Raw genomic sequence first — 19712 nt, forward strand, 5'->3', positions numbered from 1 at the left:
CAATAGAGCAAATGTTTTAAATCAGATTTTATTTTTTAGTAAAGAAAAGCTTTATGAAACTTTTCTTTATAAAGTTTACTTTTCCCAATACACATACACAGCAACCATAGTCATCTTCTAAAAATGTAAATCGTGTTACTTCTTGCTTAAAACTCTCAATGGCCCATTTATCTGTTGATGGATGGGCCATTGAGAGTTTTAAGCAAGAAGTAACACGATTTACATTTTCCCAATCCAATTGAAACAATTTGAAAGTCTTTTCTACAGCCTGCAAGTACCTCAAGTTGTCTTTTCTTCTTATCCCCTGGGTTCCATTCACTTGAACTTTCTTTCTGTTCCTTGAACATTCCAGAGTCCCCTCTCTGGGCTATTCCCTTAAAACACATTTTCCCAACTCTTGCAAGACTGTCTTCTTCTCTCCGCTCACGCCCCATCTCAAATATCACTTTCTCAGGGGCCCTTAGTTTTTTTTTATTACTGCTTTCCTCCCTTCTCCCTTGCACTTTATATACCATTACACGATTGCATAGTTTTCGTAACCTTCTCTGCACCTGAAGTCATGTCTCTTAGTTACTCTATAAGACTGTAGGCTCCACCAAGTGGAACTTCTTGTGGTATCCCCTTTGCTAGAAGTGTGTCAAGTACATACGAGGCACAAAATAAATATCTCTTGCTTGGGAATCTGAACAAAAACTGGCTTTGAATAATACACAATGCCTATGCCTTCTTTTCTCCCCAAACTGGCTACAAGATCTGCTACTCAGGACATAGGAGCACACTTTCCATCTTTAATTAGAGAAAGTCCTTTCTACAGGTTTCTTCAGCTTCTCAATGGCACCATCCTCAAACTGTTAGCGTCTTTTCAAGGTAGCAAACAAAAGCACAATTGTCCTGGTTACACTTTCTGCCTTTTACCAGTTCCTGGAGAGACTTTCTACTAGTGTCTATAATGGAAAATCAATAGGAATCAATGAATCTTAGTGTTGTCCTTTGGTCTTCAAAGATGAAAGTATGGTGCTATCTCATAGGGCTTGGGCTCCCAGTTGAATTGCCACTTATCTATCACACCCATGCCCTAATCTTGAATTTCTGCAAAGCTGGTCAGTAGGACCTGGTATGAGATTGTTCTAGAGCTTAGATCAAAATGAAAGTTATGATAGTTGTCTTTCATAACTTTCATTTTGATGGGCTTAAGTGGGTACGAGAAGAATAAATGAAAGAAGATGGGATTGGGAGGGAGACAAACCATAAGTGACTCTTAATCTCACAAAACAAACTGAGGGTTGCTGGGGGGAGGGGGTTTGGGAGAAGGGGGTGGTATTATGGACATTGGGGAGGGTATGTGTTTTGGTGAGTGCTGTGAAGTGTGTAAACCTGGTGATTCACAGACCTGTACCCCTGGGGATAAAAATATATGTTTATAAAAAATAAAAAATTATATTAAAAAAAAAATGAAAGTTATGAGCATGGTTTCATTAGCATCAAAGCCTAACCAAAATTTCTAACTTGTCCTATGATTTTATTCAACCATAACTTATTTAAAAATCAATGCAAAATTGTTATTCATAAAAACATGGCAATTTAGAGCTGCAAAGCAATTTTAGATATAATCTAGTTTACAGATAAGGAACTATGACTTAGGGTGAGATTAAGTAACCTTCCAAAGGTCTCTAAGCCAGATGAGGGAAAAGCCACATTTAGACACCCAGCCCAAGGCTCTTCCCACTGTTTATTAGTTATAAGATTAACTATTTTGTAATATTTAATAATTCCTTCTCTGTCATAGCACCTGGCACATAAGAAGGCAATCAACAAATTTGGTAATACATGAATGCACAGTTAACATGATGGTTTGTTTTATTTTGTTTTTAAATTTTTTTAATTTTTTTATAAACATGTATTATTAACCTCAGGGATACAGGTCTGTGAATCACCAGGTTTACACACTTCACAGCACCAGAACATGACGTTTTTAAAAACATTTTTGGGGTCTCCTGGGTGGCTGAGTGGGTTAAAGCCTCTGCCTTCAGCTCGGGTCATGATAGCAGGGTTCTGGGATGGAGCCCCGCATTGGGCTCTCTGCTTAGCGGGGAGCCTGCTTCCTCCTCTCTCTCTGCCTGCCTCTCTGCCTACTTGTGATCTCTGTCAAATAGATAAATAAAATCTTTAAAACAAAACAAAACAAAACAAAAAACAACCATTTTTGAGTTTAGGAATTGACTTCAATTTGGAATAGTGGTTATAATGTCTTGGTGCTTTTCATTTATCTCTGTCTTCTGAGGATATAAACCATAAGCTGATTGTTATATACAATATATTTTTTAATTTATTCATTTATTTTAATTTAAATTTTAGGTAGTTAATATACGGTGCAATATTGGTTTCTGGAGTAGAATTCAGTGATTCATCACTTGGAAACGATACCCAGTGCTCATCACAATTGCATTCCTTAATACCCATCACCCAACTAGCCCATCCCAACCCACCTTCCATCAACCCTAAGTTTGTTCTCTATCATTAAGAGTGCCTTATGGCTTGTTCCCCTCTCCCCTTTTTTTCCTTTTCCACTTTCCCATATGTTCATGTGTTTTCTTTCTTTCTTTTTTAAAAAATATTTTATTTATTTATTTATTTGAAAGAGAGATCACAAGTAGGCAGAGAGGCAGGCAAAGAGAGAGGGAGAAACAGGCTCCCCACCAAACAAAGAGTCTGATGTGAGGCTTGATCCCAGGACCCTGAGATTTTGACCTGAGCTGAAGGCAGAGGATTAACCCATTGAGCCAGCCAGGTGCCCCATGTGTTTTCTTTCTTAAATTCCACACATGAGTGAGATCGTATAGTATTTGTCTTTCTCTGACTCACTTATTTCACTTAGCATAATACATTCTAGCTCCATCCACATCATTGCAAATGGCAAGATTTCATTCATTTTAATGGCTGAGTCATATATAAAGATATAGATATATATCTATATATATATATATATATAGATAGATAGATATCTTCTATATCCATTCATCAGTTGATGGACATTTGGGGTCTCTCCATAGTATGGCTATTGTTGATAATGCTGCTATAGATATCAGGGTGTATATATCCATTCAAATCTGTATTTTTGTATTCTTTGGGCAAATACCTAGTAGTGTGATTGCTAGGTCCTAGGGTAGCTCTATTTTTATCTTTTTAGGAACCTCCACACTATTCTCCAGAGTGGCTGTACCAGCCTGCATTCCCACCAGCAGTGCAAGAGAATTCCCTTTTTTCTGCATCCTCACCAATACCTGTTTTTTCTTGTGTTGTTAATTTTAGCCATTCTGGCAGGTATGAGGTGATATCTCATTGTGGTTTTGATTTATATTTCCCTGATGCTGAGTGATATTGAGGATCTTTTCATGTGTCAGCCATATGGATGTCTTCTTTGGAAAAGTATCTCTTCATGTCTTCTGCCCATTTCTTAAATGGGTTATTTGTCTTTTGGGTGTTGAGTTTGATAAATTCTTTGTAGATCTTGGATACCAACCCTTTATCAAATATGTCCTTTGCAAATATCTTCTCTCAATCTATAGACTGCCTTTTAGTTTTGCTGATTGTTCCTTTGTTGTGCAGAAGCTTTTTATCTTGATGAAGTCCCAGTACTTCCTTTTTGCTTTTGTTTCCCTTGCTACAGCTGAGGTCAGAAGTTTCCGCCCATGTTCTCTTCTAGGATTTTGATGGTTTCCTGTCTCACATTAAGATCCTTCATCCATTTTGAATTTATTTTTGTGTGTGGTGTAAGAAAGTGGTACAGTTTCATTCTTCTGCATGTGGTTGTCCAGTTTTCCCAACACCATTTGTATACACAATAATTTAAGCAATATTAATTTATATGATTATCTGGATCTCACATCCTTACCTCTGCCTGATGAACATACTCTAGAACATGTATCCACCTTGGTATTCATAACGCAATTTATATGATTCCACTTCTGATATGAATAATGTTCTGATATACAGTAATTTTATTTCATTTACTTACTGCTAGTTATTTCTAAAAGGAAAATAAAGTACGATGGTATTGCTGGATTCAATTATCAATACTTTTTACATAGAAATGGTTTTAAACTATTCGGCACTAGAATAATAAAAACAAAGTTTTGACATTATATCTTTGAATGTTCTCTTCATGCACTCACACTATTTGAAAAGTTACATGTCAGATTCTTAGCATGATGAGAAAAAAGTTCAATTTGACATTAAATGTCATATGTTGTAAGAAGTGGGAAATGAAGTAAAAAGACTTCCTGAAGTTTTAATCTGAAGAGTAATTATAATGCTGATGATAATTTTATGGAATATAATGCCAACCTTTGTCCAAGATGTTTTGAAATTATGTTTTATATCTTTAGTGACACAATCGAACCAAGTCCAGAAACGGTCTCATAATCCAATCACTTAGAAGCTAGTGAGGGGGTGACTCTATTCTGCTCCATTTAGAATGCACCCCTGACCTCCTCACTCCTCGCCAGCTGTATGCACCCTTCTCCAACTTGCCCCAATTCACCTTTGCACAAAGCATTGTCTTTTCCTCCTTCAACAGTTTAATTATATTTTTCCAGTTTCATGAGTCTTCACTTCCCTAGCTCTATTTAGCATTCCTCTTGGTATACGCAGATCACATTTGCTCTTCCATATCCAGTGAGGAGAGAGGAATAAGCAGCATACTTTCTCCGCTTCATTGGCAAGGGTTCTGCCTTCAGCAGTTTTCTGAGCCTCCAGTCTATGAAATAGTCTTACAGACGGCAGAAAAATGATGCTACCAGTCTTGCATGAACATACACAGCGGTACTGGAACAGCTTTGTCTCTTGTTCATCAGTCATGTTCACTGACTCGGGTAATGATCAAAATGATGGGTGATTCCTCGCACTATTTCATATTCAATGAAAAGGCATCCACGTTATGAAAGATGTCTCTCTCTCCCAGCCTTGATGAGGTCAGAGTCTGGAAGCAGTTTTGTGGGACTGCCACATTAGGATTCAGCTGTCTCTAGGATGTAATGAATTAGAGTTTCAACAGTGAGAAATGCAGAATTTCATAATTGCTGCCATTTTCCCATTCTTGAAACTTTCCTTTACCCGAGAAGGTGACCCTGTAAAATGCAAGTTCTATGAAAATAAGTAAGAATGAATCTTGCAGGGGAAAAAAGAAGATTCAAAACAGATTCAAAATTTGTTCACTGAAACCCTCACAAACAGCCTTTAAGCCCCACTTTTTCCATAAAGCCTATTGAAGCCATTCCATCTAGTGACTGCTCACCATTCTGAACTGAAAAAGACTATTATTTTCTCTATCACTTATCTGTAATCTTTTGACATTTCTTCTGTTGACACTTGATATTGTTATTGACCTCTCCTTACCTTGTGCTACTTTTTTTAAAAAAATATTTTATTTATTTATTTGAGAAAGAGAAAGAGAATGAGAGTGAGCGAGCATGAGAAGGGGAAGGTCAGAGGGAGAAGCAGACCGCCCCCCCCCCACCCGACCCCAGGGATCCATGACCTGAGCCAAACTCAGTCGCTCAACCAACTGAACCACCCAGGCGCCCCCTTGTGCTACTTCTAATAAATACATGACTTACTCCCTTTTAGATCACAGGTACTTCCATGTCACACACTTCTGTATTTCATGCAGCATCTAAAGCAGCCATTTTTGTGAAGTTCTTTCAAAATTTAAAGATGATTTTAACTGCATGTGGGTAAGCATAGGTTCTGGCAAAAAATGACGTCTGCTTTAGAGGTGCCAGAAACACAGTCTCCATAAGAACTCAGGTGGAGGGCAGGCATTACTTAGATCAGTACTTCCTCGTACATTGGAGGGAGAATAACCTCTCTTTCTCTGATGGTCTTACAACTCTCCTCTGGAGAGTCACCCAGGCTTCATGAAAGCACTGCTGTGCTGCTTTATATCCACATGAAATATGGATCGTAGGATAAATCTGGCAAACATGACCCCATAATTTCAGCAGGGGCCTGCTTGTTTGCTTCATCCCACTCCCGTGGTACCTCACACTATATTCCCTTTTGTATTGCACCCCAGATCCACAACTAAGAAGCCAGACTATGCTAAATTCCAGAGAAGACAGCTCTGCTATGTTTTAAATATTCTACCAAGCGTTCACCTTTCCATGGGTTAAGTTCTTGAAAGGAGGTGGTAACAATTTTAATCTTTCGTGGGCAAAAACTTTGCAAAGATGATGTTGGGATCTTCAGTTGAGAGTTAGGACAGACTTGTATAAGAATCCCAAGCACTTATTGGTAGCACAGACACTATGACTCCCAATCCAATGGCAGCACCATGAACAGGTTCAACCCCTCCCCATAATCTCCTTCAATCTCAGATGTAATGTATATTTATTTCAGTATTGTATAAAATATTATGAAAACAAAGCTTTAAGTCCTTTCTTCTAATAAGATTGCCATCCTTCAACCTCTCTTATTTAGACATTCTTTAAACACCACCTCTACAAATCCTCCCTTCCAAGATGGGATATTATTAAAATCTGCCCAGTATTCAAAATTTCAGCGCAATTACACTTTCAGCCAAGACTGAACAACAGGCACCAGATGTATGCTTCCACCTAATACTACAAAAAAATGGAGGTAAAATGGAGTATATGGTTTTCAGGACAACAGACACATCAGGCAACATAGGACAGTTTCCCCAGGAAGCAAGTTAGATGAGCCCTATTTTTGGTTCAGCAAAGGATGAGTTTCCAGGCTGTGCTGGAGAAGGGAAACACAAGAGGCACCTAGCAGACTTCCTGACTTGGATAGATGGAGCTAAGAATCTAGAGATCTACAGTGTGCCCCCCAAACAATGCAGCCCAGTACCCATTAGTGCATCTTTAGGTAAGGAAACTATTAGAGACAAAGGAAAAGAGTCACCCAAAAGAATTAGAGGGACAGTATGAACACTCACATAAGCTGGGTGTCAACCACATGTGAAACCTCTCCATGCACTGGGCATTGGGCAGATTGTTCAGAAAGGTTTAGTCACAGCTGTGGGAAATTATCAGCCAAAGACTAAAGATGGCTCTGTTCTCACTTAATAAATCTTAAAAACAAGACCTAAAGATCAAAGTGTCTTCCTACCATCTTAACTAGATCTCAGAACAAGGCTCAAGAATATTGATAGGAATACAAAAACATCCAGCACACAACATGATAAAATTTACAACGTCTAGCATGAAAGCTCACCAGGCTTGCAAAGAAGTGGGAAAATAGGAACCCTAAATAGATGAAAAATCCCTCAATTAAAAGTAGAACTGACCCATGTATTAGAATTAGCAGACAAAAACACTAAAACAATTTTTATATTCTGAATGTTCAAAAGTTAAGTAGATGTGGAAGAAGTAAAAATAGCTAAATTGAACTTCTGGAGATGAAAATGACAATGTCTGAGTTGAGAAATACGCTGGGTGGGATTAATGATAGCTTACATTGCAGAAGAAAAGATTAGTGAATTTGAAGGCATGGCAATAGAAACTACCCAAAATTAATAGATCCATGTACTCTGACTAGGTGGGGGAAGGGCATGGAAGGCACTAGGGAAAGAAGTTTCCATGAAGGTAGAAAGATACAGAGTCAATGAGCTGCTCTTTGCTGTGAGTGTGTAGTCAGGGAGAACTGTAGGTTTGGGTTCGTGGGGGGCAGGCACTACTACCACTCTTAAATTAGTCATCCACCTCTGTGGGGCAGGAATATGGGACTTTTGTGTCTGAGTGGTGGTCCAGGTGATATTAAGAACTTTTATATTAGAAGCTCAGACCAATCTAGGGGTACTTGGGCGGCTCAGTCTGGTAAGCGTCCAGCTCTTGATTTGGGCTTAGGTCATGATCTCAGGGTAATAAGATCAAGCCCCACCTAAGGCTCCATGTTCAGCATGGAATCTGCTTGAGAGTCTTTCCCTTTGCCCCTGCCCCCAAAATAAAATGAATAAATCTTAAAAAAAAAAAAAAAAGAAAAGAGAGAGAGAGAGAGAAGGGCAGACCAATCTAAATGCTATCACTTGTGGTTTGGTGATGGTTATCCTTTTTTGCACCTTGAAGAACTACTCTGGTAATTGCAACAATCATCACCATGAAGCACCAGCAGCATGATCCAATGCTAGCTAAGACCAGTAGAGAATTTCCTTGGATTATACAGGCATTAACTATGTTAACATGTAGAGGCAACATAGCATGTTTCAGACACCCAGCTTCTCATAGCATTTGTGGAGCTGGTCATTCTAGAGAGGGAACAATCTGAGTTCCAGTTCCAGCAGCAAGCCGAAAGCAAACAAGGCTGATCTTTCATAATAAGTAAGCATCCTAAGAAATTCTGGAACATATCAAGGGAGGAAGAACCCAGTATAGAAGAGAAATGATCTTCCTGTTAATGTGGGCATGAGTGTTGTGCTTTTGATTACTCCTAGGGGCTAGTTATTATGTATAAAATTGAAACTTAGATACTCCAATTAGAGAGGAGAAGTCAAAGATGTGTTTCTTATGAACAGGGTTTATCTGTTTATCCGCTAAAGCATTATTAGAGATAAGTACCAAAAGGAAACAAGAACAAAGAGCCCAGAAATAGAGATTTTGGGGAATTCTGCCCAGTTTAAACTTGACCTTCAGATTCCATGAAATTTCACATATTATTTTATTTTGTGGTGAGTGACAAAGGAGGGAGTTTTTGAGGTGAATATGTAACTCTTACCCAATTCTATATTCCTTCTTCATCTATCACTACTTACACTGAATGCTTATAGCTAATACACATATAAATTTATTATGTGCCAAGTACAGCTTTACACATTGATTTAACTCATTAATACAGCTCACTTAAGTCTCAAATCTAACCTTCTCTTAAAAAATCACCATAATAATGTGAAGGATCTTCCATGAGAAAAATATGGGGTATAAGAAAAATAAATGCTGTCTGCACAAGACTTAACTTATGTGGAATTAAAATTATTTACTTGCAGATTTCACATGGTGAAACTTTATTTGTACTGTCTTTTGCAAAACCTTGTCATTCAGACATACAGACATGCTTACACTCGAATGTAATGATTTAGGACGTATTTCACAAAGGTAGTTGTAACTATTTAAAGCCATGTAAAACATTGGATCTATAAAAATGCTTTCCCTTAATACCCTAAAATATATACAAAATAAATAAGACTAAGAGGGAGTGGTAGGGAAAGAATGCATTAATTGGTACAGTACTGTCCATGCATGCAAGCCCCAGGAATTCCAACAGTTTGTTATTTTCAGATAAAACTCTTTCCTACTATGCAGTTTCTTCTGCCACTTTATAATGGAAATTATTTCCAACCATTCTGTAAATTTTTTTAAAATCTCTATTTCCTAATTATGATTTATGTAACTATATGTAGTCCTATAATCCAAAGCAAAAATATCAACTATACTCACCTTTTATCAGTTTTAAGAAACAGAATTCTCCATATTTCTTTTGGGTTCAAAAAATAGCTTTCTATTTGAATAATTTTAAGAGCATGAGAACTAAAAAGACACTAATTTAGCAAATATACTAATGTTTGAGAATTCATGGATCTTGGTTCTTTGTGGGATGTATTTTTAAAGTTTTGGTGGTTTTTTTTAAGATTTTATTTATTTATTTGACAGACAGAGATCACAAGTAGGCAGAGAGGCAGGCAGAGGGGGGGGGGGGGAAGCAGGCTCCCTGCTGAGCAGAGAGCCTGATGCGGGGCTTGATCCAAGGACCCTGGGACCATGACCTGAGCCAAAGGCAGAGGCCCAACCCACTGAGCCACCCAGGCACCCCATGGGATATATTTTTAAAAGAGGCACCTCTTCAGAAGCACATGGGATGCTCAGTTAAGATTCCGACTTTTGATTTCTGCTCAGGTCATGATCTCAGAATTGTGAGACTGAGATCGAGCCCCATGTGGGGTTCCTGTACCCAGCATAGAGTCTGCTTAAGATTCTCTCTCTCCCTTTCCCTCTGCCCCTACCTGCCCCCACCCTTGCTTGTACTCTCTCACTCTCCCTAAGAAAGAAAGAAAGAAAGAAAGAAAGAAAGAAAGAAAGAAAGAAAACACCTCTTCAGTGGATGTTCTTGGATTATTGAACTTGCAATCAAGTGAGTTTTATTTTCATGAAACAGTATGGAATTGGAAATAACTTTTTAAAATATGTTAATTCAAAAAATAAAATTCTCTGGGACACCTGGGTGGCTCAGTTGGTTAAGCAGCTGCCTTCGTTCCACTCAGGTCATGATCCCAGCGTCCTGGGATTGAGTCCCACATCGGGCTCCTTGCTCCGCGGGGAGCCTGCTTCTCCTTCTGACTCTGCCTTCCACTCTGTCTGCCTGTGCTCGCTCTCGCTCTCCCTCTGAAAAATAAATAAATAAAATCTTTTAAAAAATAAATAAATAAATAATAAATAAAATAAAAATTAAAGATTAAAAAAATAAGATTCTAGGGTAATTCTATGCCTTACCTATTGCTAGTATTTCTGCATACACGGATTATGTTTTTAAAAAATCAGAAAATAAGTATTTCAGCTTTAAGGGAAAACTATGTATTCAATTCTCCATGTTTTTCTTATCATCCTCAATAGAGTGAGAACCTACTTGCAAGGTGATTTTCTTAATGGGTAAAAATAAATCATGATATGAGGTATATTTATGCTTTTTGGCCACTTACTAAGAGCCCACCCTAATATGCTAAGAGAAGCTTTCTTTGCCTGAGAAGTGTATATAATATTAAGGAAAATAAAAATAAAAAGCTGAGAGAAATAGCTTTGATTCACTCATGGGAATATGAGAAAGAAACCAAAACAAAAATCATAATTATACATGTTAATCCTGTTTACCTTAAAATGTTAGTACAATCTACTCCAAGAGAGTATGCTTTTATGCTCTGGAAAAATAGCATATTGAAAATCATACTGAAGCGGCAAATTGTAATAAGCCCCTAATGAAGTATTCCAACTTTCAATATGAAAAGAATTTTTAAGAATACCAAGGTAAAAGCCCAAGCTTTCTCATGAAATTTATTCTTTCCCCTGTATATGAAAATATCATTTATCGGAATGAGAATCACCAGAAAAATTCTTGTTAAATCTATTGTTATTCATGTAATTTGAATAACAGTGCTAGTTACATGGAAGTTTGATGCCAGAGTACTGGCCCAGACTGCACAGCCCCATCTACATCTACTGACCAGTGCCAAACACGGCTAGGTTCTGAAGACAACATTTTTGTGGGGATCTCAGCTTAAAGGTAATAGAGCTTAAGAGACCTTCTCACACTTACCTCAATGAGTCAAGAGATTGAGGACTGGTGGTACAGACCCATCAAGAGTCTACTTACATCTGTATTGAATTACCTCTTGAAGCAAAAGTCATCATAAGGGAAGAGAGAGCCCTCAAGTATATTCTAGACCAGTACTCCACACCAAGAGAAGCGTGACTTCTGAAGATAGCAGTGTCTGCTGCTGGGCTCAGCTTGCCCACCTTGACTTTTGCCTGAGGCCAGTGTGGTGAGAGAGACTGGGAGGCCTGGCTCAGTTCAGCACTCCTGCTGACAGGGTATGACATCTGCCAGTAGCAGCAGATTTTGCCAGCGCTGGCAACACTGCCCCTGCTGGGTGTCAGCGCTGTATCTGGGATGATGGCCCCAACTCAGCATGGAGGACCACTGGTAGGAGAGAGCAAGTTGTAAAGTAGTTGCACCATTGACAGCCAGTGCCTTCCTGAGGTATGACCCATTAAGGGGCCGTAACCATTGGGGAACGAGAAGAGAGCAGGAATGTTAGAGAAAATGGGGGATAAGATGTAGTTGCTCAAAGTGCTATCTGCATGAGTCATACTCTTGTGCACTCCTAGTATAACTAGAGGACTTTGAACGGGCCTGAAGGAACCCCAACAGTGGGTCATGGGAGAATGCTGTTTGAAATGTGGCCCAGACTGTAGAAACAGACCACCTGGGTTTTAATCTTGCCTGCATTGCTTGTCAGCTCTATCAGTAGCTTAGTATCTCGGTTTGCTCTTTAGTAGTATTTATCTACCTCATCAGGTTGTTAAGAGAGAGGATGAAATAGATTCCTTCTCTCTGCATGGAAAAGTGTCACAGTTTTGCTTCATGAGAACTGTGCTTTGCCCAACTGTGCTGGTGAATCAGGGCATGAACTTTTAGTGACTCATGTCCTTTCACAAGCATACATTATTTTTTCTCAAGCTATTTTACTTAAATCTACTTCAATTTGGGCATTGCAAAGACTTTGTAAACTACATCTAAAATAGAGGTTTTGTTTGCAATAATGCCTTTTATTTCTGTCTCTTCTTTAGCATGCCTTTTGCTTGTCACTATGTATTTAGGTGAGGATAAGGAAGTTACAATGATATAAATGCACACCTATGTCTAAATCCATATCGACATCCATATCCACATCTCTGCCCATCTCCCTCTATTCTCTATCTATATCTCTTCACACTGTGATAGATTGTTGGCAAGATGATTGCAACAATTATCCTGACCCTGTGTGCTTGCCACTTAGCATTGCAACTTTGTGTTGTGTTTCCCACTAAGAGGTAAGGTCTATATTTCCATCCTCTTAACTTGGCTGGCTTTGTGACTCACTTTGACCCAAGGGATGAGGCAGAAATGATGCTGTGTGGCTTTAAAGGCTAGGTTTTCAAGGGCCTTGAAAGGCATAAGGTGGCATTTCTAGAATGGCCAGAAGGAAAATTCTCTCACTTCTTCAGAGACAAGCTTAGCACATACTTGCCTCAAAGAATAATGATAAAATGGATACAACTTTTCAAAAACAATACTTTCATGACTCTGGAAATTCACCACAGACATAAAACAATTTGAGAAGCGTTGATTCAAGAAAAACTACTGAACCACTATACCATCAGTGGGGGTCTGTGAAGTTTTAGGCTATGGCTGTGTCCATTCTGCATCTGATGCAGATGCTCCATCAGCTCCATGTCATAGAGTTCTACTTGGAGGGGCAAGCTATGAAGATGGGAAGCCTCAGTGTATGAACAGGCTGAGTGATTTAAAAAAGAATGCAGAAAAACACATACCCCGTAGTACTGATGAAAGCAATAACGATCTCTGGCAAATATGCAGGGAGGTCAACATTGCAGTTAGATTGCAGTAATTGCAACAAGTAACAGATCAGCAGATCAGCAAGAAATTTAAAAAGGAGATCTGGGAAATAAGACAGCCATAGTGGGTCTTGGTAAGCTCCCACGTATTTCTATGGCTCAGGAAGATTGCACTAATGCACAAGGACATGCTTAAACACTGGAAAGGCTGGAAAAGGCTATCTAATTGTCTTTGTCTGAACATTGGGCCTTGTGGGTGCAGAAAGTAAAATCTGGGGCAGACTTCTGAGCTGCCTGAAGTTTCAAAGCATTCCCCGATCTACAGGCAGAGTTAATCGCAAAGAGTAGAAGCCTTACTGATGCTAAGCAAACTTTTGACCAATCATTCACTGACTACTGAGTTATGTTCATCCAGGGGAGATTCTAGGAAAGCAGATTAAAAAGTAAAAAGAATTTAAAAAAAAAAAAAACTAGGCAGAGACATCAATTTACTAGGGGGTTCAAAAGCAAATTTGAGCTGGTAGAGAAAAAGAATCAGGATTTTAAGATAGATCAATAGAACTGATCCACTCTGGAGAAAAGATAGGAAAAAGAATAAAGAAAAATGTCAAAGCTTCTGAAACCTGTAGACATATTAAACATACCCACATATGTGTAATGGAGGTTTCAGAGGAGAGGAGAGAGAAAAAAAAATTTTTTGGAGGAAATAAAAGCCAAACATTTCTCAGATTTGATGTAAATCATTACACATCTAAGAAGCTAAAAGAACTCCAAGTGGGATAAACAGAAAGGCATCTACATCCAGAGATAGCATAATCAAATTGTTAAATTTGATTGCCAAAGGCAAGGAGAAAATCTTGAAAGCTGCAAGAGTAAAACAACTAATTATGTACAAGGAAACCACATTAATACTAATAGCTGACTTCTCCTTAGAAACAGGGGTGACCAAAAGGCAGTGGCATAATATATTTAAGATTCTAAGAGTGAGAAATATGTCAGTGAAGAATTATATACAGGAGTGCTGTGCCAAACTATATGGGGGCCTGAGGTAAAACAAAAAATCAGTAATACTGATCTGTCTTTATTTGAAATTTCGACAATTCACTCATCGTGGATTTTATTGTGTCAATTTTTATTTTAAAATATTGCATTAAAATATTTTTTCTGATTACCAAGATCTTCAGTTTCCCTTAAATTTTGTGCCCAAGGTGAATGTCTCAATTGCCTCACCCTAATCCCAGTCCTAACCAGCATAACTGTGTTTCAAAAATGAACCAGAAACATAAAGAAAAGTAAAAGATATAAAACTTCTAGAAGAAAACATTTAGGACACAGGAAGATTTCTTAGGACACAAAAAGGTATTAAATTAAGAGAATTAAAGATTAATTGGACTTTACTAAAAACCTCTGCTTTTTAAAAAGTATGATAAAGAACACTACATACTAGGAGAAACAAAATTAGAAATAATCTGATTTAGTTTAGTAAATTTGAGGATATGCATGTCTTATGATCCAGCAGTTCCATTCTTAAGGACTATACCCTAGAGAAACTCTTAAATGTGCTGGGCATATAAATGTGCATAGGGCTTGAAGATGGGGAAGACAAATTTATTTCCATCTTAAAATCTCACTGCATCCCCATCCCAACTCCCCATTTTTCTCACACACACACACACACACACACACACACCTTTGTTAATGGGATTGCCTTATGTCTTTTTAGTCCTTTATTCAGGGCCATTGGCCCACCCTACCTCCTCATGCTCATGGCCTCTAATCTCCAAGGGTCTTGAACTATACTGTAGACAAAATCCTATAGGCATACATGTGTGTTTGTGTGTGTGTGTGTATTTTTTCTCAACTGTTAGTCAAAGCCTCCTTCCATGACATTCCCCCCCTTCTAATCTCCAATTCATAGTATTCATAACTCAACTAGGCTTTGAAAGGAAAAGAAGTGAGATAAGCTAACAGTCTAACCATGTCCTAGTTTCCAAGTGTGCCACCTTTGTTGTCCACAACTAGCTAATGTGGGAAGCCCTCATGTGAGGGCCTGGAGGCCCTCAACAATAATTCATTCTGTCCATGACAACTCCTGCCTTGGGACTCCAGGACAACATGGATTTTTGTGACCACCATTGCAGGGGTCCACATCCCATTCTTGCTGCTAGATGGCGCTGTCCAAAGAAGAAACTTCACTTGAAGAGAAAGTTGACCCAATCTAAAGGCCTGGAAATGTTTTCCTGTCTCAGTTCTCCTGAGGGCAAGATAATCAGGGTTTACCTGTTGCATAAACTTATCCTTGTTTTATTTAGGAAGTACTTGAAGCCACTTCACACCATTGGAATGCTGCAAGTAATGCAACCCTTCTCCTTATTGAGAAGGAAACTCTCCCTAGCTTAGTTTTGCTATGGAAATGATTTCTCTTGTGGTCAACTCTCTTGAAGCAGCGCAGTTCATTAGGAGTAAGTTTACAAGAATTTAACTGAGAAACCCGGTAAAACCAAATTTAAGAACATTTCACCATATGGTGCATTGCGCATGTTGCAAATACTGATTTCTCTTTGTCACACATCCTCATTCCTGTTGGCAATAGTATATATACATATATCTAATTGAAATACTATATTATATAATTAAATATATTAAATAAACGTAATATAATATTAAATTAACACACTTTATTTTTTAAACAGTTTTAGGTTTATATAAAATGAGGAAAAAGAACATAGAATTCTCCATATGGCCCTTCATTCTCTCCTCTTTTCCCCTATTACTAACATTTGCATTAATGTGGTGCATTTGTTACAGTGGAGGAACTGACACTAATACATCATTATTAACTAAAGTCCATAGTTTAGTTAGGGTTCATTCATAATAGGCGTGTGTGTGTGTGTCTATGGAGACAGAGAGAGAGAGGGAGGCAGATCAGGTATGGCAAAAATATTACCACTTGATGAATCTAGATGAGGTTATAAGGGTATTTATTATACTGTTCTTTGACATTTCTCAACACAAAAAAAAGCATACTTCCTATTTGGTAAAGTGTTTTGTTTTGTTTTGAATTACTTATTTCTTTGATGAGAGAGAAAGAGCGAGAGAGAGAGAGCATGCATGCGCATACATGGGTGCCCGAGAGCATGCTAGTGGGGGGAGGGGCAGAGGGAGAGACTCTCCAAGCAGATACCCCACTGAGTGCAGAGCCCAGCACTGGGCCCCATCTCACCACCCTCCAGGTCATGACCTGAGCTGAAACCAAGAGTCTGACCCTTAACTGACTGAGCCACCCAGGCACCATAGGTTTTAAAGGTTTTAAAATTGTTTTAATATTATGTTCTGTTGATTAAAGTAGATCAGCCTACATATAGACATACATAATTTAATGATACAGATTATTTGCTTTGTATGTCTTTAATCCAGTGGAAAATTTACCTTCTAGTCTTCTTAAGAGTAACATGCAACATTAGAAGATCACATTATTTGTTACAAAATTAAGAAATTGTATGAATGTAAATAACTGAATGAAAATATGATCCTGAAGGTGACTTAAAGTAGTAATCATGCATTCATTAGTATGAATGTACAGCTATATGCAATTTCATGTAAATTAAGTAATAAAACTGGAAATATATGACTGCCACAAAGGAGACTTAAGCTTGCATGTGTGTATGTGTGTACACCTGGATACAGTTATGATGTCTTTGCTACTTTACCATTTCTGATTCTCCCCTTTTCCGTGCATTCATGAAACTAGTGGCAGCACAATTTCTGAAGCCTGTCAACATGAACAGTGGGCCGAATTCAGATATCCTGTACCACACACAAATAACAGAGACACAGAAACACAGATATTCCTCTATGACATTGCTGAACCTTACCTTGACTTACTGATTTAATTAAAAACTATTGCTACAAAATTTGTACAGGCAGCCTAGATAATTCCTACATTCTTTTCTTAAACTGGCAGAAAGAGACCTTGCCTTTTACATCATCTCTCTCGGCCCCTAGATCACACTGTATAATGCTCTGCATAATATGGGCATAACATATGATAATGGTAGTCATAGTAGTAATGAGAGTAAATATAAGAAGACATCATTCATACTCAAAAAGTGGGGGAATGTCTCAATAAATTGCTTTAACTTCCAGTTTAACAGATGATGCTTTGCACATGGTAGGCACTGGAAATAATCTATCTTTTGACTCAAATTTAAGTTCTTTAGGTCAATCAGAAACACTCGCTGAACACATTCTGGGAGCCTGACGCCGTATCTGGCACGAGAGAAAAAAGAAATAAAAAGTTCCGAATCTTTGAGTAGATCACAATACAGAATAGGGTATAAGTATGTAAGTTTATGTCATACGGTACAATGTGGCAAAGTGTTGTGAATATTTAGTGGCTTAATGTAAATGCCAAAAGCAAACTCTACTGGTGTAGATAGTATTCAGGGAAAGACCAGCTTCTGGCAGCTTCTGATAGTCACTGGGAAGATGAATGCCCCAGCCTCACTTTTCTCCCTGCCTCCTACCCTTTGGCCAAACCTAACTTGTGAGTTCCCTGGGATACTGAACAGGTGGAGAAGGGTAAAGAGGGCTTTGGGAAGAGCAAATATCCTACAGAGCACAGTGAGTCTTTACTGAATGTTTGCTGCTTGAAGGCAATCTGCTAAATGACGTGAAGACAATTCAAGATAAAATTAACTCAGACCCTGCCCTCCTGAAACTTGTAGACCAGTGGGTAAAAGACACTGTATACATAAATAACCAAAATGTCAATAGACATCTCTTGGAATGATTTAGGTTAAGTGCTATGGGAGTATCAGAAGAAGGGAGTTTCAGAGGGGTGATGGTGGGCATTGGATGAACAAAGACTTCATGGGGAAATCAGAATTTATGTTGGAACTTAAAGGATGAGCAAAATGTAAGTAACACAGAGATGGGGCATTTTAGGCAGAGAAGCTTAGCATAGCAGTAAGAAATCCTGAGGCCCAGAGTCAAAAGAGCCAAGATATGAAGAAGGAAATCATGTTAAATAAGGTCAGAAATGTTTTGCATCACATTTTCACACTGTAAACTTCTGCAAAACAGGAGATGAGTTCATCTTGGACATGGTGATGGGATTGTAATGCTCATATAACTAAAGACTAAAGCATTTTTCAAAGTAGATAACCCACCGAGCAGACTGGAGGATACAGATTGGGAGTACCAACATCACCAAGGCATTGCGGGATAAGTTTCCTTGATATTGTATTGAATGCAGAGTAACTTTCAGAATCTTCTCTTTCCTTATGTAGAACTGCACAGTATTCCTGCTGTAATATGTGTGTATATGAGGAAACCTGGCTTGTAAGTATAATCTTTAGCTGGAGCCAATTTTTACTACCCTCTGGTTATTTCCCAGGATTTCAGAATAAGTTCTACATAGTTAGAAAAAGGGAGCAGAAAACTGGAATGAAGGGTCCTTTTTTGTTGTTGTTTTGGGTTTTGGGGGGGGGGGTGTTAATGGAACTGTAGTGGAGAGAGGGTGGTACAACATTGCGTGGAAACAATTTTAGTTCCGCAATCAAGATTCATAAGCCTTGGAGCACCTGGGTGGCTCAGCCGTTTCAGCAACTGAGTCTTGATTTGGGCTCAGGTCATGATCTCCAGGTTGTGGATTGGAGCTCTGCGCTCAGTGAGAGGACTGCTCCAGATTCTCTCGCCCCCTCCTTTTGCCCCGCCCCCTGCTTTCTCTCTCTTTCTCTTTCTCTCTCGCTCTCGCTCTCTCAAATAAATAAAATATTCTTAAAAATCCATAAACCTCAAATTTCATCAATTTTGTGGACTTGAGCAGTCCTACAACCTTTCTGAACCCCAATTTCTTTTATCGACCTATGAGATGGGGGATTTCCAGGGTGCCTATGTTGGTAGAACACACCGCATTCTTCCTGCACTAGTCCGTGGAAAGGAGTGCCCATCCTGATCCAGCACAGGTCCTGACAGATTCTGCCTGCAGAATAGGGTGAAGGTAAGGATTCATCTTCATCCTCATGGGGCAATCTAATCATGATTCTCTCAAACTCTTCAATTCCTCCCGATCTCCTGTTAATGAGATTTTGAACTCTATTTGGCAATGGTGTTGAGCAAAAACTACTCTCTGGAATTTCCGCTCTGTTTTGCTTCTTTTCAACAACACTTTTCTTTTACCTAATTAAGTCATTTAGTGTTCCTGATGCTCACGGCATTCTATCCTTTTTTTTTTTTTTTTAAAGAATTTATTTATTTATTTGACAGAGACAGATCACAAGTAGGCAGAGAGGCAGGCAGAGAGAGAGGAGGAAGCAGGCTCCCTGCTGAGCAGAGAGCCCGATGCGGGACTCGATCCCAGGACCCTGGGATCATGACCTGAGCCGAAGGCAGTGGCCTAACCCACTGAGCCACCCAGGCGCCCTCTATCCTTTTTTTTTTTTTTTAAGATCTATATATTTATTTATTTGAGAGAGAGAGAGAGAGAATCTTCAAGCAGACTCCCCACTGAGTACGGACAGAGTCCGGTGCAAGCCCCATCCCATGACCCACGAGATCATGACTGGAGCAGAAACCAAGAGCCCGGCATTC

This window comes from Mustela putorius, unplaced genomic scaffold, assembly GCF_011764305.1.
Source record: "Mustela putorius furo isolate JIRA1106 unplaced genomic scaffold, ASM1176430v1.1 tig00000868_pilon_pilon_pilon, whole genome shotgun sequence".
In the NCBI taxonomy this organism is placed as follows: domain Eukaryota; kingdom Metazoa; phylum Chordata; class Mammalia; order Carnivora; family Mustelidae; genus Mustela; species Mustela putorius.